Source organism: Varanus komodoensis, unplaced genomic scaffold (assembly GCF_004798865.1).
Source record: "Varanus komodoensis strain SLA01 unplaced genomic scaffold, ASM479886v1 scaffold71, whole genome shotgun sequence".
NCBI classification, from domain to species: Eukaryota; Metazoa; Chordata; class Lepidosauria; order Squamata; family Varanidae; genus Varanus; species Varanus komodoensis.
In genome coordinates, this window is record NW_025336360.1 from 1,194,394 (window position 1) to 1,216,512 (window position 22,119).

Consider the following 22,119-nt stretch of genomic DNA (forward strand, 5'->3'; position numbering starts at 1 on the left):
TACCAGCACCGCTTTAGCTTATGGAGGAAATTTGCCGAATTGCCTGTTTTCTGATTTGCGCAAAATGAGCCAAGTGGTTGTGGACATGAACCGGGCCAAAGATGAGTGGCAAAAAGATGCTTGGAGAATCTCAGATATTGCTCATTTGCCCATTCCTGATCATTATCATTTTTCAAACTGAAAGTCACTTGGACTGTTATATGACTATTTTCATATATAAATGAAGATTCCTAGTCAATGGTGGTCCAGTGCATATGGCACAGTCCTTGACCCAGTGAGGAGAGACCGTCGGCTCAGCTGGAGGGGTCCTTCGCTTTCGCTTGCTAACCCCTCAAGGGTGAGAGCCTCCCCAGGGTGGAACCGGAAGCCATACTGAAGGGGAGGGACCATGAGAAGGTTGCCGGTTTGCATTCCTCTCTTTCCACGAGCAGAGACCTCTGCTTCCAGCTTTACAGTTAAGCTGTTCTGTCAGTGCAATAGCAGAACTGTCTTCCGAAGGGACGTCTTGAGTTTTTAGAACCCGAAGGAGGTGGGGAAGGGGTTAGTTCACGACACGAAGCTTGTTTCCTTTGTGGCTTTGCTTGTGCCCATGTGTGAGCGTGTTTTATCCCCTGTCCACACCCCCACACGCCCCGAAACAAATGCAGCGTGGTCACAGACAGTATTCTAGCGTTTTTGGAGGCTGTTGGTTAACATTCTGTTCTCATCACTTCCATGTTGACAGTAGAAGTGGGGATGAAGATCCTCGATACTGCCCCAGCATCCTGCAGATCCCGAGTGTTTTTAATCTGACAAAAGGTGTGCGTCTGAGAGCCAGCCTGTAATCACCTTTGTGTTAGACAGCAGGATGCATTGGCTGACACCTGAAGAAATGCGGTTTGTCTGAAGAGGCAGTTGGTCCTTGGTGGGAGCTCATGATTAAGAGTAGTCAGAGAAGAAATCGGGCACTCTGCAAGGATGGGATGCAGCTGAAGAAAAAAGCAGGGATCCAGCGAGGGAACAGAGTTGGCGGATGTGCACCTTATCAGCACGGTGGCTCTCTTTATCTCTTTCAGTTTTCTTTCAGGAAATGCAATTTCCAGACACATTAGGTAACTTACATCAGTTCACGTCTTTCCCCAGAACAAAAAATGGGGCTGATAATATCAAATAGATCACAGATCTTCTTCTTCTTTTTTTCCTAATTGTACATTTCTTACTGGCCGATCTACCATATCTAAAGTCTCCTCTCTTAATCAGCACAGATGCGTTTTACGCAAATGCACGTCATGCGTTTTACGCAAATAACTTGCAATGGCACCTATGGCTAAAGAAGGTCCTGATCCTTCAGCTTCCAAAATACTACAAAAAGCCTTGCTTTTTCCCCAATGAATTTCCAGTTTGGTTCTTTCCCTGTGCCTACGCTTTGGTATTAGTTAATTCAAAGCTCCATCCTATGCAGATTTAGATGGGGGAAAGGCCAGCAACTCTTAGCATGTGCCTGGCAGGCCTTTTTTCCTGCCAAAACATGCATGAGATTGCACCGGCATCATATCTCTCTGCAATTTATGTGTGCTCGTGTTTTTCAATACCTAAGTGCTCTCTGAGGTCGTCAGCGGGTGGAAAGTCTCCGAACGCTCAGAGCTGAGTGAAAATTTAATTTGCTCTCCAAGCAAGGGGAAGAGAGTATTGTGAAAGATGGGCTTCCTGACACCTGGGTTTTCTAACACGCCAGATTTCTTTGCCAATCTTGGGATGTCAAGAAGAATTCTGTCAAAGATCAGATCGGTCCTTCTTGATTGAATAATCCGCATAAGTTTGGTTCCCGTCAGTGGGCATTTGGGAACAAATGCCTGAATGGGAATGGTGTATCCAGAATGCCATCTGTGCAGCCACTCCTTGATATTTGTCACACAAAACTTCACTGTGTTAAGCATTAATGGGATGGTTTCCTTAAAAATCCATATTACTGTTCATACGGATAATATGACATCCATATTACACACCTCTTCCCTGTTTGCAGGGACCCTAAGCTGGCGGACATAGGCTTCCCCCCTTCATTTTTGTCCTCACAACAACCCTGTGAGGAAAGTTGGCCTGAGAGCACGTGGCCGGCCCAAGCTGCCCAGTGAGATCCATGGCTGAGCAGGGACCGAAACCCGGATCTTGAAGATCCCCAGTGCAGCCCTCTAGCCAGCATGCCATACCTGGCTGGCAACACCTGTGTCTCCCGCACCTGTATCGTATTACAGCATTACCTGTACTGGGGCAGCTCACAATATGGAGCAATGATTTGAGATTTGCTTTGGGCAACACATTGCAAAATGCCGGTAGTCAAGGGAGCCGCCTCCACAAGGCCCAGCAGGGAGGAAGAGGGGCTGGACCATTCCACTAGTCCTGCTAAAGCTTGCACTGCCTTTTTCCTCTTCCTTCCCATCCCTTTTTCCTTTAGTATCTTTTAAAAATACTAGAAACTAACATTAAAAACATCAATCATTGAAGACATCGGACATACTGGGTCAGCATCTCACTCTTTTTTAAGAGTCCAGAACCATATTCAGATCTACGCATAGTCCCGTTTCTCTAGCCAGTAATAAAAAGAGTTCCAGGTCTGGCAGAGACAGGCGTCCGCCTCCTCCTTCAGAGGCAAGGTCAATCTGTCCATTTCTGCACAGTCCAAAATCTTTTTTAAGATCGATTCTTCGGTAGGTGGCTCTTCACTCCTCCAAAGTTGGGCAAATACAATCCTCGCTGCTTTCCTTGAGTATCTTTTTTTCTGCATTATCATCCTATGGGAAGCGACTGCTTTGTTTGCCCAGATTGTGTGCAGCCTGGTCCAGGAGAACGACAACAGCATTCAAGCTCATTAACTGGCGAGCAACTGGGGGAACGTGCTGAAAATGGCGTGCGCGCCGAAATTGCGGGATCCAAGTTGGGGCTGTCCGGCTGCCGCGATGGGGTCGGGTGGAGGAAAACCAGCCACGCCTGCTCTCCGTCCCTGAAAACGTGAGGCCGTGTTGTGCTCCATTCCGTGGCTTGCGTTGTTCCTGGAGTTGGCTCTGTTCAGAATGCAAGGTCTGGCGTGGAATTCGGTGCAATTTCTGCTTTCCCTCGAAGGCCCCTGTGCACGCACCTATTCATTTGACAGCATTCCTGCCCTCCTTAGCGCCCCAACTGATTAAGAAAATGAAAACCCAGACTAAAGAGCCCTGTATACCGATAGCAGACATTCTCCGAGCATGGGTCAGGGTGGCCACTGATGAGTTTACGAAAAGGGGGAACTGGAGCATCTCTCTTCCAGAAAATGAGGATGCAACCGTTGTCAGAGTTACATATAGGAATAAAGGCAGACTTTGGACACCCTAACAATAATTTAAATAGGAATACAGGGCATCTGGGAATAGAGTACGAAGGCTGTGGCCAGGTGACTTAGAATCATAGAATAGTAGAGCTGAAAGGGGCCATGAAGGCCATCCAGTCCATCCCCCTGCAAGACACCAAGTCACACCATCTCACTCAGATGGCTGCCCAGGTTCTTTTTGAATGTCTCTAGTGTAGGCGAGCCCCCACCTCTCCAGGCAGCTGGTCGCACTGTCATAGAATCATATAGCAGTAGAATTGGAAGGGACCACGAAGGCCATCAAGTCCACCCCCCTGCTGTTGCAGGACATCAAGTCACGCCATCCCACTCGGATAGCTGTCCGGGTTCTTTTTGAATGTCTTGTGTGCCTTCAATTCAGTTTGCTGCCCAGGTGGGAATGGAGGCTTCAGCCTCCTCCTCCTCCCCTTCATTGGGTGCTCTGCCTTGAAGCCAGGTAGGTGGCCATGGAGCCAACAGCCCTTCAAACAGGAGGGTCTTTGAAAGAGGGGGGTACTTCACAGAGCACCTGAGCGCATCCTCATGTAGCCCAAATGGCATTCCGTGGGCACAAGAGGGAGGAATCAGATCATGGGGATCATTGAAACAGGACTGAGAAAACATCAGAAGGGCGGGCTGAGAGTGGCCACTGGTGCCTGTTGGGAAGGAACGTCGGAGATGGGGCGCTTGCTGGTCGCCATCTTGGCTTTTTAACCTTCCTGTTCTGGGAAGAGAGCAAGCTTTTGGTGGCGGTGATGCTGCTGAAGAAGGAAGGCGCATTTGCTGGCCGCGTTCACACGACACAGCCGGCAACTCTGAATGGTTCTCTCGTGGGTCATTTGTAATCACGATCTACCAGACAGATGATCCAGCGGCTTCTGCGTTATCATGGTTCCCACCCTCCCCATCTGTCCTCCTTCTGTTGGTGTGTATCCCATCGGATTCAGTTCCAAGGCGTATCATTCTGCCTATGCCACTGGCCTCTTCCTCACTGAGCCACAAATAGATGCCGAAGGGCATGAGTGCCTCCTCCAGCGGCCACTCTTTCCAGGGGGCTCTGTGGTAGATGCAGGCCAGGACCATGGAAACCATGATGGTGGGGTCAGACAACACGGCAAGCCATGGTGGCATGGAGAAACCATAGAACAAACCATTGTTCCTTATCTTGACGACTGAAGACCAGACGTACCATACCGAATCATCGCCACTGGGTTTGGACAACGCAATAGACCAGCAATAGGGGGAAATGCCATGGCTTTTGTGTTGTTGGAACCCGGCCGTTACCGCTCGCTGGCCTGGAGGCAGCTGCTGACTCTCTCTTCATGCCAGGCATCAACATCTAGGATGTACAAGCCTCCACCCCACTCCCTGGCCCTGTGCCATTCTGTGGGGCGGTTTAATGGCCTCTTCCCGCCCCCCTCCTTGTCACGGCCGCTTTCCAGCTTCTCGTCAGGGCAAACAGTCATCTCTCTTCGTTTGCATTGTCCCTGTGCAAAGGTTTCCTAATTTTGGCTTGGAGGCCTCTAGACACTGCTGCAATGATAATAAAACCCATTTTAATTGGGTATTAAAGATGCTTAACGGCTTTTTAGGGGTCAGTGGGGAAAGGCTTGCTTGGAAGCAGGAGAGGCAGGCTCCGTGCGCCTCCGCGCATGAGAAGTGGGGGTGCATCCGGCCAGCGAAGCCTTTGGGGTGGGTGCCGGTGTGTGCTAGCACTTCTGACAGCAGCAGGAGCGTGGGGCTTGTGTGTGCGCAGTGGGCACGCTGGAGAGAGCAGCGCGCAAGCCTTCCGGCTGCTTGTTCCCAGCGCTGCGATTCAAGCTGCCGGTTCCCAGCCCTGGAAGAAAGGAGCTGTTCCTGCAGCGAAGGGCCGTCCAAGGCCAGCTTCTGGGCTGCACCCAGCTATAGTTTGAGGGCGCCTTGCTCCAGTGCAGGGACACCCGCCACAAGCCCCTTCCACGCCCCCTCATGCCCTCGCCCTTCCCAGGGCGGTCCCTGCACATGCACTGCCGGCTTCATTTCTCCATGCCCAGAACCCAGAGGAGGAAATAGGAAAATGGCGGACGGGAAGACGTGAAAACGAGGAATCCCAGCGCGGTCTGGGGTGTTCTAACCAAGGGAGGCATGTGCTGTAGGGCTGGGTGGAGGCTCAGGCTCTGCCTTTGATGCCGCCGGCAGGGGCAACCCTCAGGCCCTGTGGATGGGGGGCTTGCCGTGGCTTCTCCACCAATGGTGGAGGGGCCTCCGATGTGGCTGGTGCCAGGGGACCCACCTGCAGCACCTGGGGCTCCTCCAGGGGCCCTCCTGGCCTGGGAATGAGCAGGGCCTGGTCGCGGCCGAGGGGACAGACAAAGCGGGGACCTGCAGACATGGCCGCTTGCCGCAGAAGGCAGAGCATGTCTCCGGAGCTCAGTGTGCAGATGAGGTGAGAGTGGAGCTGATGTTCCGGCTGGCTGCTAGCTAAGGCTGGCCTCAATGTGCGAGTCCCTGCTATCAACCTCTGCCCATTTTGGAACCTGAGTTTCTGAAGGACCCGTTCCTGCTATTTAAGGTTGCTTTCTTGGGCCTGAAAGTGAGTACGGTCTTTGGTTCCTTTGGATAGATCCAAAGAGACACCCCAAAAGTGACTGTAAACCACTGAACATCTGCAAGGGTTGCACAATGCATCCAGATTGGTCTTTTCCTGTGGACATTTCCGAACTGATGGAAGTTTTGACATTTTTCAGAGGCAGGCCATGAGTATAGGCAACTGCCGGCCGTAGATTGTTAAAGCTAATGGCCACTTTGCTGTTGACATTTTCATGGTTCATGAATCTCCTGGAAGGGCTTCCACTGTGGAGCTAGAATTAAGCGGTGGGTTTTTCGGTATTTCTATTAACAAAGAAGGCCGAGGTGTCAGCAGGCCGTGAGGGACGGCAAGAAGGCAATGTTTTCATTTAGGGACAGAAGTGACTGGGACCAGTGGATTTGTGTATTCTCCTGTGATGCCAGGTTGATTCGGGTCTGCTGGGACTGTATCAACTTACATGGTTGTTCACATTTCTGTACATTATAATAAACAGCTGTTGAGTTTGAAGACATTTGCTGTGTCTGTATTCAAAGCAAGAGATGATGATGATTGAAAAGGGGGAATCTTTTCAATCAAAGGGGGGGTGTTTACATCTTTGTAGCGTTGTATTTATCACTTTACAGTGTTTGCTGACTCTGGGGAATATCATCGTAACAACTGTGCATCGTGTCCCAGAGTGCATTTTAACTCTGATTTATCAACTTTGTTAACAAGCTATTTTGAATGGGGTAAACAGTCTGCTAATTAAATTTACAGGCAATTATTAAATTGGGAGCGGTTGTAAATAAGGGATAGCACGATTCAGTGCAAAGTGACGTAGTGCCGGTTTTAACCTGCAAAATCTTAGGTGGCTGCGGCACACGTGGTGGAACACCTCTCCCCCCACAAGCTGTTCAGGTGCAGCACTCATCCTCTGGGGCCCTCCTGCGCATGTCAGCTCCAAGGGAGGCTTGGAGGGTGGCCACGAGGGGGAGGGCTTTCTCTGCGTGGCCCCCATCTCTGGAACAACCTGCCCAGGACCACTGCTGCCACCTTTTTGGGGCTAGGTTAAGACGGCCTTTGTATTGAGGCTTTTAAGGATGGATGACCCTTTCCAGGTTTTGGAGGGACGTACTCTGCTGTATGTGTTAGTGCCTTCATTTTATGAAATTTTATCTTTTTTAATTATTCCAAAGTCCTACAAGAACACTTATTTCCTGTTGGCTTCCAGTCTGCATGCTGCTTTGGGACGCAACGTGTCACCTCTAGTCCTTTATTCTGTCCCCCAACTCCCGCCCGAGTCAAAATGGTTAATACAGGTTACAGTCACACGCAGGCAAGGCATTCAGCAGGCTGGCCAAAGAGAAACACCCTGTTCTTCATCTCCTTTGCTGGCCTGCTCTGCTTTTTTCCCCGGGCGTGGAGGAAGGGGCTTCGTTTTCTCCAGGACCAAATGGAAGCCCAGCAGGCCGGTAAAGGAGGCACGGGGCGCTTGGCTCCTCTTGGGCCTGCCCACTCGCTTTACGGGAGGCCATCCGCTCGCCTGCACGGAATCCCTGATCGCCAGAGGCAGCCGGTGGATGGGTGCACACAAGACTGGTAAACAGGAGACGTGGGTGGTGTCGTGGTTCAGAGCGTGGGACTGGGACTGGGACTCAGACGACCTGGGTTCGAGTCCCCGCTCGGCCATGGAGCCCGCTGGGTGACTTGGGCCGGTCACCGACTCAGCCCAGCCTACCTCGCAGGGTTGTTGTTGTGGGGATAAGATGGAGGAGGATGTCAGCTGCCTTGAGCCCTTTGTAGGAAAAAGGCAGGATAAATATACATTAGAAAAATGTCACTGCGTATCCCCACCCCCAAACAGGAGGGTCCCTGTGTAGGGTCTGAGCCAGCTCTTCCCTTCAGCTCTCCTGCAATCCTGCTTCCAGTTTTATTTTTCCAACGGACACTCAACGTTTGCAGCTCCCAAGCATGTCCAGACCTCCGTGGCCCTGAACTGGGCAGCGTTCCACTGGATTGTTTTACATATTTGAGGCTAAGACGCCGTTTAAGGGAAGTCGCTCGGGCTTATGGGATGGCAGAGCACTGTGTGTGTGTGTGTGTGTGTGTGTGCGCGCGCGCGCGTGTGCGCGCGCTTTTGCTTATGACAGGAAGTCCAATTCCTCAGGACAGGCTCTCTCCCTCTTCCTTTTTCTTTGACTGATGCCTGATATCCTGTTGGATCATCTCCACTCCCTCCCTCGCTCTGCAGCCCCATCGTCCCTCCTTTTTCTGGCCCTGTCCCCCATCTCTCCAGCCCCAGAGACAAAGGCTCGCATTGGCGAGAGTTGAAAATGCTCCTTGTATCAAAGCAGCGTCAAAGAGCCGGTCGACGGAACCGCCTGAACCGTGGCGAGAGTCAGACAGCGATCTGTTTTGTTTGGGTATCTTTTTTTCAGAGGGAGGAATTTGCTGGAACAAGCACAACCCTGTATCAAAAGGAAGGGGACACATACAAAGACTCTTTGCCCAAGTTAGAGAAATATTTGTTTAAACTTGTGCGTAATAGATTAATGTGGCAAACCAGCCTGTCGGTTTATTTTGGGGTGCATACTTGCCCAAGACACACATTTGTGTACGCTAAAAAAACCTACAAATCAGAGAAAGGTATCAAAAAGCTCAGAGAATGCAAATCCTGCAAGATGTGTTTCTGATAGCATCTTGGTTTGGGAAGTGAGAATTAGGTGAACATTAAAATGCAAATTGAATGAATTTCTGTGCAGCCTTCATCGTGAGGATAAGATAAAGCACATAAGAAATGTGAAGAGCCCCGTGCCGGAGATGTACAAACATGGAATTAACGGCTGGTGCCCAATCCAACCCTAGAGTTTAAAAAAAAATAGTGGGAACATGCCCCAGCAGTGAGGGTGGTATTCAGTCCACAGCCAAGCCAGAGGATGGGAAATAGGTTTGCATGGATGTCGCTGACTTCTGAATCGAGAATGGGCTGGTGGCCTGCTGTTTCCTGGGAAACGGGAAACCATCGCAGACAAAAGAGGGGCATCTTTCCTGATACACTCAGTGAGGTTCCTTATAAGCAGTTGGGGGCTGCTCCTCGGCCCAGAGCTGTCCCTGGAGTCCCAGCTGGCAGTGGTGGCGAGGAGCGCTTTCCTTCTGCTTCGGCTGAGCCACCAACTGCGCCCTTACCTGGACGAGCATCGCCTGGCAACAGTGACCCACGCTCTGGTAACTTCCTGGTTGGATTACTCCAACGTGCTGTATGTGGGGCTGCCTTTGAAGACAGTCTGGAAACTGCGGTTGGTCCAGAATAGAGCTGCCAGGGCGTTAACGGGGACCGGCAGGTACTCACATATAACGCCGGCCCTCTATCGGTTACACTGGCTGCCAGTTGAAGTCCAGGCCCAATTCAAGGTGCTGGTGAGGACCTATGAAGCCCTAAACGGATGGGGCCGCCTTCTTTCCCATGTGCCCCCCCGCCCCTTGAGCTCTGAGGCGGAGGTCCTTCTTCCAGAGGAGATTGGAGGGGGGCTACCCGGAGGAGGGCCTTCTCTGCAGTGGCGCCCTGACTGTGGGATGCGCTCCCCAGAGAGGTTGGCCTGGCGCCGTCGTCGTATTCCTTTCGGCATCAGGCGAAGGCCTTTTTTTTGCCTGTCATTTTAATCTTTAATTGATTTTAACTGGGGGGTTATTATTTCGAATTGTCGGATGCTGCGGTGTTTTGTTCTGTTCTGTTCTGTTCTACCCGTTCTTTATTGCAAGCCGCCCCGAGACGCTGGTGGCGGGCGGGCTGGAGGAGCTTTCGATGCATGGCTGATAAGGGAGCGATGCTGCCGGGCCCGACCAGGGCCCGTCTGGCCCCCGCGCGGCTCCCAGGGCAGCCCAAGTCATGCGCGCTCCCCCCGCCCAGGCGTCTGCGCGCGGCCACTAAAGTACAGATGTTCTGTGAAGTGGCTCTCGAAATACTTTTCACGAGACTCAGACGCCTCCCAGTTCTATCTCTGTCTTTTGTAAGCCATCCCAAGACGTTTGTAGTGGACAGGTTAGAAAAGCGTTAAATAAATAAAATTAAATAAAAAATAAAGGATAGGTGTCTTGTGCACAGGATCACAGCCTTGCTTTGGGGGACCTTTTGCGCCGCTCTGGACCAAGGCGAGTGTGTGTGCAGACTCCATTGTCTTGGCCATGGGGTGTTGTGGGGAGGCAGAGGGCTGTCAGTTTCCAATGAGCTGGGATTATCTGCGAAGCGTTTGCCGGCCAGATCATGGAAAATTCCTATGAGAAGCAGCCTGCTTGATCCAATGCCAAGAAGAAACCGGATGGAGCCAACTCTGTCCGTAGGGATGCTGGCCTCCCGAGGCCGCCACAAGCAGCTTCTCCCGGCAGCAGAGGAGTTCCTGCCAGCAGTTCTAGCGACTCGGGGAACTTTTTGCACAAGGCAGGCAAGACGCCAGCAGGAAAGAGGCTGCTCCATGACGGGATAAGGAGAGCCCAGATGTGGATCCAGTGGCATAAGGAAGGCCTAGGGACACATCTCACACAGGGGCGACTTTTGTGCGTGCAGAAAGGTGGGAGTCGGGATGCTTGGCAATCCGTACTACCCAGGCTAAGCTGCGGATCAAAATTTCACTGCCCACCAATGTTGGCCCTTCCCAAATGTTCTGCTGCCTTGCTTGGCTCGAAAGGCCCATCCCAATCCATCCAACAACGTGCTCCTCTGAGGGGAAATTCAGTCCAGAAATACATCTTGCAGAGCAACTTTGGGTGTGGATTATGAGTAATATTTAAATAAAATGGCAGAGTAATGAAGAACAGATTTGTTTGAGAATCTGCAAAAGTGGACTCAGAGTAGACAGATTCATCCAATCCTAGAGTGTGACAGTCTCCTTTTCTCTTTAAAATGTGTCTGGTGTGTTTTCACTCAGCAGGAATACCAGCTCATTTGACCTGCAAAAGGCAGGGGCTTTACCAGAAAGAATGACAGGTTCTCGTGTTTTTGACTTCCATTCCATTAAAGAATACTAGATGGAATGCAACCTAGGTGGGTTTCCTTATTAAAACATATATTAGCTTTTTGGACGTACATCTGTGAAAGTTACAGTGCAGTGTCTATTTAAAAAGAAGGCCTCTCAAGTTATATGGTGCAGAGTCCCAACTGAAGCAATTGATAGAAAAGACAGAAACAGCCATGCTCTTTAAAGCTTCTGATCCCAGAAGTGGTTCTTCTGGATAGCAGGCAACAGCTCAATTACTCCGAGGTAAGGCTGTTGGCTTTTTCAACCCCCCCCCCCCACACCCTTTAACGTTGAATTTTGGATGAAGAGCCTAGCAAAGTATGTGCATCCCGCATCAGAGTAAGACGAGCGGTTCGGAATTGGGGCATCCTTCATTCCCCTCTGTCTCTTCAACTACCCCAGCAAACTGTTAATTATCTTCAAAAGCTTTATCTCATCTTCACTCAGATGATTGTTTTTTATTTTATTTTTTCCTTCCTGATGGTTAAGCTCATTAAAGATAATCTTGTTTGCTGGATTTCCTCTCTGCAGGGCGATTTGTATTAATAACCCCCTTTGAGGTTTTGGTTTTCTTTTGGGACTGGACTTAGATACATAGATACAACCACTCTGAATTCTCGACTGTTTCAAGAGGAGTCTTGTTGCATTGGTCCATGTCTGTCTCGGCCATCACCTTCCTTCCAACAGTGGCCACTCACACATTTTGGTAAGCCTGCGAACACGGTATGAGGACCCCCATCCTTTTGCCCCCTACCGACAGGTTTTCAAAGGTATACTGTGCCTGCACATGGAGGCTTTATTGTACTACCATGGTGAATGGCTGCTCATTCCCATCAAGTCAGTCTCTGAGGAAGTTGTTCCACAAACCCTGGAGGATCAGATGAAAGCGCTGCCTTGTCCGATGTCTCTTTGACAGCAGTGGCCAGCCAGATCCCTGCAGGTCCTAAAGAGAGAAGGGCGGAGGTGGGGGGTAGAGACAGAGCGATCTGCTTAGGGTCAGGAGCTCTTGAGCAAAGGCAGCAGAGCCGTTCTTGCCCTTTCCCAAGCCCCTGGTTGAATCCGGGGAGCACTGCTTGGGCAGAGGCTGGCTGGCAGGATCGGTGGGCCAAACCAGGCCCAGGGGCTGGAAGTTCCCCTCCACGGCTTTAGAAGGCTGCTTTTGGGTCAAAGTACGTCGGCTGGTGTGAGTCAGCCATAGCAGCACATCCCATGCTCCTTGGCTTGGCCGACCCTGATGGGACGCAAGACCTGGCTGACTGCTTCAAATCCCTGTGACAGTGCGGGGCACAGTGGCCTCCCGATGCTTTGCTATGCAGCTCCCATAAGTCCCTGGCAGCATGGCCAACCCCCAAGGATTCTGGGAATCAGCATCCCACCAGGCACATATCCCTGGGGGAATGCATGGGTTCTGCCAACAGATCCCCCAGCTTGGAACTTGGGTGAAGTTCCGCAGCTGCACTTGAGGAACAGCTTAAAGTTACTGCCCAAGTTTGGAGCTCCCTCCCTCCGACCACGTGGCTGTTGTCGCTTTTCCAGAATCGCCGTGAGTCCCCCTTCCTGTCCTTCGCCCTGCGCTTGTCTCCAGGGATCCACTGTCTGGTTACGGCCATGATCCAAGCATCCCACGAGTGTTTAGCATCCTTCTTGGCCTCCTTCAGCAACATCTATGAAGGTTGCGAGGTCACTTGGGGAAAAAGGGAGAGATTCGCCTTCCGTGGCCACCCGAAGCAGCGGAAAGCAAGCCCTCTTTGCTAGCCCTCTGAGCAGTGAGTAGCCGAGGAGCAAGACAACCTGCGAGCACCTTCAGAGGCCAGGAAAAGCAGTTTGCGGGCTAATCGCTTTGCTGGGTTTCTTTGCCCGGCTGCCTCGGTGGTCGGTGCGTTGCAGCCTCCAACCTTCCAGGCACGAAGAGGCTTAGAATCCTTCCGGCGACCGGAAAAGTCACGCGTGGGGCGGAGGACAGGGCTGGTGCGTGCTCCCGACTCTAACGAAAAGTCCCTGTTTTGGCATAATGCTGGAACGCAGGATTCTGCGTGGTGAAAGACCAAACTCAATTTGCTTTTATGGCCTCTGTTTTTGCATTTAAGAGGATTTAAGATTTTCTCTCCTCTCCCCATTTTTATTTTGAAATTCCGTTGAGAAAAAAAAAAGGGGGGGTTCATTGCAACGTCGTTAACCAAAAGGCAGCATGCAAAAATATAAGAATGAATACATGCTTGTCCATCAGCACCAGGCCTGTAAAACCCAGGCACCAGAGATAACATTGTGTTTTAAATGTCTTAGCTTTGATTCCTTAAAACCTGTCCATGAAATTGAAGCCTGATTGAGTTTGAAACCAGGAGAGGTTAGTCATCCAAGGGCAGAGTTGGATGCCTTCGCTGGCCACTTGTAGCGGACAGCACTTTTCAGGGGAGGGGGGGCAACACAGCACCCCCCCCGGCTCCTGTGGCAGGGTCATGTCCAAGGGTGCCAGCCGTGTTTCCAGACCCTGCTAGCTATGCAACATTGCTGGAAAGCTTTTTGTGTATCAAAGCAAAGACAATTCCAACTTTTGTGACGCAGGATTAATTTATTCAATTTCAAGGAAAAAACATAGAAACAGAGCGAGTCAGGAGGGGTCTCCCGGGCCATCTAGTCTGACCCCCGGCTCCAGCCGGCTCCGCTCACGACATGCCCACCATGTGGACATCCAGCCTATCCTTGAACACCCGCACCGATGGGGCCTCATCCACCTCCCGTGGAAGCCCGTTCCATACCCTGGGGATCCCAAAAAAGATGTAGATCAGCTCTGTGGTTGTTCACCACGAGGATGCCCACCACACCGATCATACCGAGCCACTTGACAGAGTTCAGAAAGACGAGAGCAAAAGTCCTGGAATTGGCATCTTCCCATTAACAAGCGGAGAGAGTGTTTTTCCAAAGCTGTTTTCCTTTGGCATTAATTGCAGGTCACTCCTCGTGATCCAATATTCATCTCTTTTTCTTTCTTTTTTCCTCCAGTCACCCTGCAAGTGACTGACTCTGATAGCCCCAGAATAGCCTTTTATTCCCCCCTTTAAAAATCCCCAAACAAAACCTACCCTCATTAACATAATGACTTTGAGTTAATGACATTAGCATAATGATGCTAAATACAGCCTCTCTGGAAGGGAAACCTGCAAAGAAAATGCTTCCCATTTGACCTTCCTCTCTGACACAGAAAGGGAGAGAGCCACCCGGCAGGCCGACTTCTATTTCTGGGCCAGGATCAACCGTCTAGTTAATGCTGGTGCTGGCCCTTTCACCGCCCTCCCCATTTTTAAAGGAAAAATGCATCTACTGAATCTCAGCTGGAGGTCCCTTAATTCTTCATGAGTTGTGCATGCCTTGGTACATCATGCACTTGAAGTCCCAAGTTCTAATTCCGTGTTTCCAAAGCAGGCTTTTCTGCTGAATTAAATTTGGAGGCACCCTCAACAAGCTTACATATTGGCCAGGTTCAGAAAACATGATTCTCCATGATCCTTTTTCCCATTGTTGGTCTGTTGTGCTGACTGGACCCAGTCATGGAATTTCACCATGGTAGGTTTGGTCTTTAGAAACCAGAGGCAACGGCTTGTTGAGTTGTTTGAACCCAGGATCATGGCTTCCACACTTGTGGTGTGCAACTACCATAGAGTCCTCTGGAAAGAGTGGCAACTGCAGGGACCATTCCAGCCATCTAGGCTCTATGTGCAGATTGGTGAGGAGAAGGAAGGGAGTGAAGCACCTTGGGACTGAACTGCAGGCACAGTGGCTGGGGGGATGTGTGCCAACAGCAGGAGGGACTGCGGGGAATGAATGGAAGCCGCGACACAGTAGAAACCAGTCGATCGTCTGTGTTGTGCACGTGTTTTCTGGCAAACCTCCGGGACGTGCATGAGAGGCTAACGGTTTTGCCAGGACTGGCAGCTCAGAATCCGAGGAGGAGATGTGTGCTGCCTCTTCTGGCGGGACTGACTGCTCAGGCTCTGATCACGGGGTGGTTGTGGAAACGGACCCCGTTCCAGCTGCAGTCCAAGGCCGTGGGTCCCCGCCGGTGCCTGCTATGGGGAAGATGCGTTCAAGGGCGGCCGAGGGGCCGCGTCAGCCCGCTCATGGGCAAGAGGGAGAGCAGTGTCCTGGGGAAGGGGATTTAGAGATGGGGGCTCTACCAGATTCGGAACTGCAGTCTCCCGCGGAGGTGGACCCGACAGTCGTCTCAGTTGGAGGGTGGCCCAGTTGGGGTCCCAGTGGGAGGGACGCAGCCGCCCGGTGCCACAGAGCTCCTCTCCACAGGTTCGGGCACAGAAGGATTCATAAGGAAACCTGAGGGCAAAGAGCATCAGAGAGGGTTCAACATTTCACTTTGTGTATGCTCAGAGACTTGGCGTGTAAAACAAAGGCGTTTGGGAAAGAAGCATTGGTGAGACTATTAATGCAGGGAGGGGGAAGCCAAGGCTTACGGCCACCTGTTGGGTAGATCATGGCAAAACCATGAGCCGTGGTAATCCCAAGCCGTGCAGGGATGCTTGTTGTGTTGTGTGAATGCGGCTACTGTGGGTGGACTGTCTTCTGCAGTTCGCGGTTTTTGGAATGCTTGCTTTGGGCTGGTTTTGACTGACGGGGAGGGATGCCGTGGAAGTTACTTTATTTGTGCATCTGTCTATTATATTTGTATCCCACCTTGTTTCCAGCAAGGAAGTCAAGGTGGCGTGCACAAGCCTCTGCTTCCTCTCCAAGCTGAACCTTACAACAACCTTGTGAGGTAGGCTAGGCTCTATTATTGTGATGCTACATTCGTATGGTCCCTTTTTTCCTCTTGTGAAGACCCCAAGGCAGCCATCGCTCCGTGATACCCTTTCAACCGCCATCCAGAAGGTCGTTTGGACCGAGAGGGCACGGCTGGCCCAGAGTTACCCAGCGAGCTTCACGGCTGAGTGAGAACTTGAACCCGGATCTCCCAGCTCCCCAGTCTCTGGCTGTCTCTTGGTGGCAGGTGGATGCTCCCTAGAGGCAGCTCCAGGGACAGGAAGGTTTCTGGGATCTGGGAAACCAAGGTGAGATGGGCTCATAATCTGACCCGTAGGATGGCAATGTCCCAACCCAAACTAGAGAGGTTTTCCGGCCCATTTGCCGGGTCTTCAGAGGGGCTCTTTTGCCCGCTGTTCATCAGGACGCTGCATGACTCTTCATTATAACCATATGCCGCAGCCCATCCATTTCTGCACTCACTGAATTATTTTTTTATTTGCATGCTTGGAATTCCTTCAGGCAGCTCTGTGGCAGTGATTAAAGGAAGAAAGAAAAAGCCACGATCGGGACTGGCTGTTGCCGGGATTGAAAGTTCCGTTTTGCTCTGCCAGAAAAGGAACTTTTATGTAGCCCTTGGCGGCGATTGTAGGGAAGTGGATGTGTGGGGAGGGGGCAGCTGGGCCAAAAGAATATTTTTCTTTTTTTTACAAGCAGCACCTGTAAAGCAAAGCACAGCAGCCAGTCTCCTTTGCGCCAGTCAAGCCCTGTCTCCAGACACTCCGTTCCATGCCTCCGCCCCTCCTGGTTTTCTCTTCTCTCCAACTCCCAGTGGGGAGAATTTGGTGCCCCATGGTGTATATTCAGATGTCTTGAGGTTGTTTGGAGTCCTCCCTTACATCCCCCACAGAACAAAAGTAAAAAACCCATTTTGCAAACTTGGCTAAATTCATAAATAACCTCCCTCTTTTTACATTGCTAAGGACGCACTCCTAGAGACTGTTTGCTGTTCGTGCACACAATGACATTCACTTTCCATCCCATCCATCCCTCAGTGGCAGAATGCAGGCATCCGCGCTGTTCCACGTAGCCTTCACAGCAACCCTGTGAGGTAGGCCAGATTGAGAAAGAGCGAGCTTTGGCCTAAAGGTTACCCAGCAGGCTTTGTGGCTGAGTGGACATTTGCACCTGGGTTTCCCTGCTCCTGTTCCAGCCTACGACACAGACACTACGGAACATGCTCTTCAAGCAGGGGCGATGAATTCTCGGATGAGTCCATAATGCCAGAGCTGGGGAGATTTTCCTGGCAAGCACCTGGTCATCTTCCCTTGGTTGCATAGCCAGCAGCGTGGCTTCTAGGTCGAGAGAGGTGTTACCGCCACTCTATACGACTCTGGTGCGCCCATAGCTGGAGTATTGTGCTCAGTTTTGGGCCTCTCATTACAGGAAGGATGTAGCCAGGTTGGAGTCAGTGCAGCGCAGGGCCACAAGGTTGGTGGCCGGTTTGCAGGGGATGCCGTATGAGGCGAGGCTGAGGGAACTGGGTCTCTTCAGCCTGGAAAAGAGGAGACTCCGAGGGGACCTGTTGGCGACATGCAGGTATGTGAGGGGGTGCCACGTGGAGGTGGGGAGAGACCTGTTCTCCCCTGCAGAGGAAGGCAGGACGCGCTCCGACGGAGCAAAACTCAGGGAACCAAGGTTCAATTTGGATGCCAGGAAGCATTTCCTGACAGTCAGGACCCCGAGGGTGTGGAATGGGCTTCCACAGGAGGTGGTTGAGGCCCCATCGGTGTGGGTGTTCAAGGACAGGCTGGACATGCACATGGTGGGCATGTCGTGAGCGGAGACGGCTGGAGCTGGGGGTCAGAATAGATGGCCCGGGAGGTCCCCTCTCACGCGTTCTGTTTCTATGTTTCTAATAAAGCAACTGCAGAGACGCAAGAGGGACAAGGGTGGACGCCTTGGCCAGTGCGCAAGCAGGAATGTGCGGGCTAGAACTCCTTCCCCTGCATTGTTATTAGCGTCTTGCTGTGAACTGCCTAGAGAGCTTTGACTAAATGAGGAAACATTCATTGTACTGGTGCTATTAGGTTATCTAACCAGTTCAAAAGGCTCCCTGTGTGGCTTACAAAGATCAGTTCCTTGCTTCAGGTTAATGTTCTAAATAGATAATGCAAAAGGAAAAGCGACTGGGAGGGAAGAGGAAAAAAGTAAATTCAGGCACAAAATCTTAGTGATAACTATCAAGGGACGCATCCTTGAAAACTCACACCCAAATTTCTCCTTAGACCTCCATGCTCTGATTTATCTGATCTTGTATGTGAATTCAGCATAGGAGGAAGTCTCTATAGTTCTACTTCTGATAGTGCTTGGTTTTTATTCAAGGCATATTCTGATTTTTTTGTGTGCAGGGGAATCTTTTAGTGATGTGCATGGCCTGGAGCAGAACCAGGAGGGAGAGAGATGCAGAAGAACTGGAGAAAGGCAATAGGAATAGGAATAGGAATATGCCCAATCCAATTCTAGAATGAATTTGAAATTTATTTTCAGTTAAGTTGGAATTTGGGGAAAAGTGGAACCACAAGCAGAGTGAACCAGGGGAGCAGAAAAAAGGGACAGAATACAGAAAAAACTGCTGTTAGTATTTAAGGATACATTCTCTTCTCCACTGTCCAGAAAGCAAGCACCATTCATCCTAATGGGATTTAGTTCTGAATTATGTAATTAATTTTATGTTATACTACGTAATATCCAAGCTTTAGGAAGAAGCTGTCTTTCTATATTATATGTCAGTTTCCCATATGTCCATGCATAAGTTCATGACTAAATAAAATTCAGTTACTGCATTGGTCTTTCTTTTATTTATTCATTATATTTATTATACCCTGCTTTTTTTTCCTTCCAAGGATCTTGAAACAGCTTACATCATTCTCCCCGCCCCATCTTAGCCTCACGACAACAGCCCTGTGAGGTAGGCTGGGCTAAAAGTCTGGGACTGGCCCAAAGTCCCTCAGTGAGCTCCATGCCTGAGCAGAGTCTAAAACCCAGATGAGCTGAGTCCCAGTCCTGTGCGCTTAAGTACGGCACTTAAACACGGCTCCCAGGCTCTCTGGGGCTAATTTTTTTAAAAGCAGAAATGTTTGCACATGTTTTGTACACAGTTGTCCCCAGATGTGCATTTTTGTGTGCCTTCCCTTAATATCTGCCTTTGTTTCTGCTCTGGAGAGCGCAAGTTAGGTTGGTACAGACCAAACCGATCACCCTCCATCCATTGCATTACTGCATGAGAGATTATTCCCACTTCCTTTATTAAAAAAGCATCTATAGCTCTTGATTTTGGACAGAGGAAGCATCAAGATGTGATGCTTTGATGCCAGGGACCCCTAGCAAGATCCCCTTGGATCGTGCCAAAGTTTTCTGCTGCCTTTGTCATTCTTTGGCTTCTTTGTCTTGCAAACCCTGTAATCTTGCTCACAGATGGATAAAACTCTGGTCTCCACTGGAGAAGTTTCTCTGATTGACTCTCTCTGGGCTCCAAAGGCCCGTGCACGTCCCCATTTGGGAGCAGAGTAGATCTATATATTCACTCTGGCCCCCTAATTGGAAAAGATGGGAGAATTTATAATGACCTGCAGTAATCTCTTGCAAATGTTAACATCTCCTTTGCTCTCATTTGAATTCACCTACTTTTTAAAGCACTTACAAATATGCCAGGCTGATAGTACCCCCCCAAAAAAAGGGGGGGGCAAAAGAACATGTGAAACGAGGCTGTTTTCTGTTCCAGTGTAATGGCGGAGAAATTGTATCGATTAAACTTAATGCATTGCAGACTTGAAACTAAAAATTGGGAAAGCTGTGCTCAAACTCTTAAAGAGGGAATCTTCTTTTTTATAAACTCTGCGGCCGAAAGAAAAATAAATTATTTAATTTCCAGCATGCACAAAATAGATCTGGTAAGATGTTGCTTTTCTTGCAAAGAATTTAGATCCTGATCTTCATTCTGGAAATACTTAAAGTGTTTCAGAGCAATGTAAAGCTCTGTAAGTCGGTTCCACGGAAGATTAAATACACTTGGAAGTCTGTTCCACGGAAGATTAAATCCCAGCCAAACTTTCTGAGAGTTGCCGTCTTAAATACACTTCCTTTGCACTAAGTCCCACTGGACGAAGTGGGACTGTCATGAAACGTGCTCAGTATTGCATTTTTAAAGCACTATGAATATGTTTAATGTCATCACATTATTATTTGAATTCAGGAATGGTATTTCTCCCATGGAGCTTTTGTCTCCCAAGAGCAAATGGAATGGATTGTGGGCTTCTCCCAAATATTATATTCCTTTTGAAAACCAGAATTCCTCTCCTGGGAAAAATGGAAAAAAACAAACCTTCCCTCATGCTGGGACATTTAGGAGATATTGAGCTTTATTTTTTCCATATTTTCTTTCATTTTCCCCAAGCCCTCCTGTCTCTGGGTAGGTTAATACTCATGGTGAGCTGGTTTGGGAACAGTCTATTGTGGAAACAGAGGTCTAAATAAACCGCATTCGGCCTCAGGCCCCTGATGCTGGCGTTAGTGTCACTAAAGATTAGTTCACCTTCCAAAGGATCATTGAAACAGCAGAGTTTTACCACGTGACAAAGCCTTGTTGCCCATGTGCCACATCCCTCCTTCCCAGGTTGGCCTTCAGAGACAGAAATTTCTGGAATGTGTCAGCGCCACCCCTCTTTTCTGCCCCGTGTCTGCCTTAATCTGCATTTTTTTTCTTCATTCTAAAAAAGCAGGGGAATTCACACTTAATTACGACCATGCATAGCATCCACAATTTGGCTATGACATTTCAAGACACATTTCTGGGTGTGCTTTTGAGCCAAGAAGTGCTTTGCAAAATTGGAAAGATGCAGTCGTGGTGAGAATGTGCTCCATTCGAGCAGGAAGTGTAGATTATCTTAGCTCACTTTGGCCTGCAGGAGAAATCAAATCCGGCAACTGGCTTGTGGTACCGGGATCCCATCCAGCCGAGACTGTGGGGGAAGCTTGTCAGTGGAAGCTGTGTGAGAAAACCCACTTCACGGGAAGCTCCTCCGAACTGGAACCTTTCTGAAGTTTTATGCAATAGCTCCAGAATGCCTGAGCATTCGCCATGTTGGATAGGTTGGCTACGGATGGAAGGCCAAAACATGTGGTGAGCACAGGTGGAGAAGTCTGAGGCTCCAGGGAGCCTCACCTGGGTCCCTGGCGACTCCTTTGACCCCGTCCCGAGCCCCACCTGGATGCCTGATTCTTCACCCACACCTGTCCCCCAGGTCTTGAGAGAGAAGGTTGCAGCAGCCTGGATGAAGCAGCTCAGAGTTGCTCCTGGCCTTGCCCACAGCTCCCCTCATCCCCTCCATGGGGCACGCTGGCTAACACGGATGGGAGTCGTAGGCCAACGCATCTGGAAACCCCCAAGGTGTGCAGGGGCCTGTGCAAGAATACGATGGCCTTCGGCACAGCAGGACCTGGCAGCGAACGCCCTTTGGACCTCCGCTGAATCAATGCCTCCCTTTGGGCTTGTTAAGCCCCGTTCCTTCGCTCTAGCCCACTTCTGCCAGCTGCGCAGCTGTTGAAAATGAGCCTGGCATAGAGGGGGACATGCTTTGTGCGAAGGGATTCGACCCTGGAAAGGTGCTGGAATCTCCCTGCTTGAGTGTACAGATTTCTCCGGCTTGGTTTCTCCTGCATCAGCCCCCCCGCCCCCCACCCGCAAATATATCGATCTATTTCTGTCTTGAATTTGCATGCCGTCCTCGCACAGAGGCCATGCTAATCTTTTCTGTCTCGTTCCAATTTTCGTATATGTGCTGCCGAAGCGAGCACAGTCTTTGCTATGGAGAGAGATGTAATGTTTGCTATATTCTTACCAAAATGCAAGTGAAATGGAATTCTCATGCATCCTTTGGGCAGGGTTCTTCACATATCCGGAAGCATGACGTGGACAAGCCCTGGACCCCACCACTTAGCCACCTGCTTAAAGCGCGTTTACTGATGCATGTTTTCCGTGCTGTCATGTAACATTCTGCCGTGTCAAGTCAAGGGAGAAGGTGTTGCCAGTCTAGTCCGCTTGGGAGATCAAGGTGGAAGCATGCCGAACAAAGGCCTGGACACAGAGTTTGGTGCAACGTGCGCAAAGAGTTCTCTGTTTTTAATGAACACAACTTTTAATTTCCTCAAGACTGGAGACCATATGTGCCTGGCTGAGATAAGAGAACAAAGCGAGAGGGAGGGAGAAGTTTTGTTTTTACTGTTTGTTTAATGGATGAAGAAACTTTTCCTTAGACCTCCTAAAAAATAAAAATGCATCAATGACTTTGTTCAGACATGGACGGACCCACGGCAGTGAGGGGCTCTGAGCTGGACAGGTGGAGTCAAGTGGACGATGGACCTGCTGCATTGCCAATGCCTCATAATGGTGGTTATTTGGTAGCCTTCTGAAA

At 50.2% G+C, this 22,119-nt stretch overlaps 1 protein-coding gene and 1 non-coding gene across 2 annotated transcripts in view; one reads left to right on the top strand and one right to left on the bottom strand.

Moving 5' to 3' along the window:
• Positions 1-22,119, top strand: part of KAZN (kazrin, periplakin interacting protein) — a 204,437-nt gene that overhangs the window by 16,514 nt on the left and 165,804 nt on the right. The window lies entirely within an intron of this gene.
• LOC123034757 lies at positions 21,391-21,502 on the bottom strand. Its single transcript, XR_006416833.1, has one exon. It is a non-coding gene; the product is annotated as a U6 spliceosomal RNA (small nuclear RNA).